Source organism: Nannospalax galili, unplaced genomic scaffold, assembly GCF_000622305.1.
Source record: "Nannospalax galili isolate Female #2095 unplaced genomic scaffold, S.galili_v1.0 scaffold2795, whole genome shotgun sequence".
In the NCBI taxonomy this organism is placed as follows: Eukaryota; Metazoa; Chordata; class Mammalia; order Rodentia; family Spalacidae; genus Nannospalax; species Nannospalax galili.
The window spans coordinates 56,723-57,249 of record NW_008335229.1 but is presented as its reverse complement, the minus strand read 5'-3'; positions in this window follow the sequence as shown (position 1 = coordinate 57,249).

Genomic DNA, 527 nt, shown 5'->3' with positions numbered 1-527 from the left:
TTAAATGTACACTTTTTATTGAATTTTCGTGTTCTTCATTATAATCATCTTTATACTCCCTCCCACATCTGTATACCCCATATCCTCCACCAGATTTCATGCATTCTGTCATATATGTTAAGGCTTAAAAAGTGAAGTTTGTGTACCCAGATGTCCCTCAGTGCAAGTTGAGCCATTTAAGTCTGCTCAGCCTATCTAGAGTCTCTCCCTTAAAGATCAACTCTCCCTCAGCCAGCAGAATCAGCTGCTAACAGTTATTCAGCTAAAGTTGGGGCCTGATGCCCATTTTTCCATTTGTATGCTGGGATTTCTCCCATTGCATTTGCTTGGGTCTTGTGCATGCTGACACATTGCTGTAAGTTTGTATGAGCAAGTTCCCAGAGACCTGGAAGACTCTGTTTCCTTGTGGTCATGAACCAACCCTGGCTCTTACAATCTTTCCACCCTCTCTTATGAAATGGTCCCTGAGCTTTGGGTGGAGAGGTTTAATATTGGAGTCCTATCCAGGGACACACTCTCTATACTCT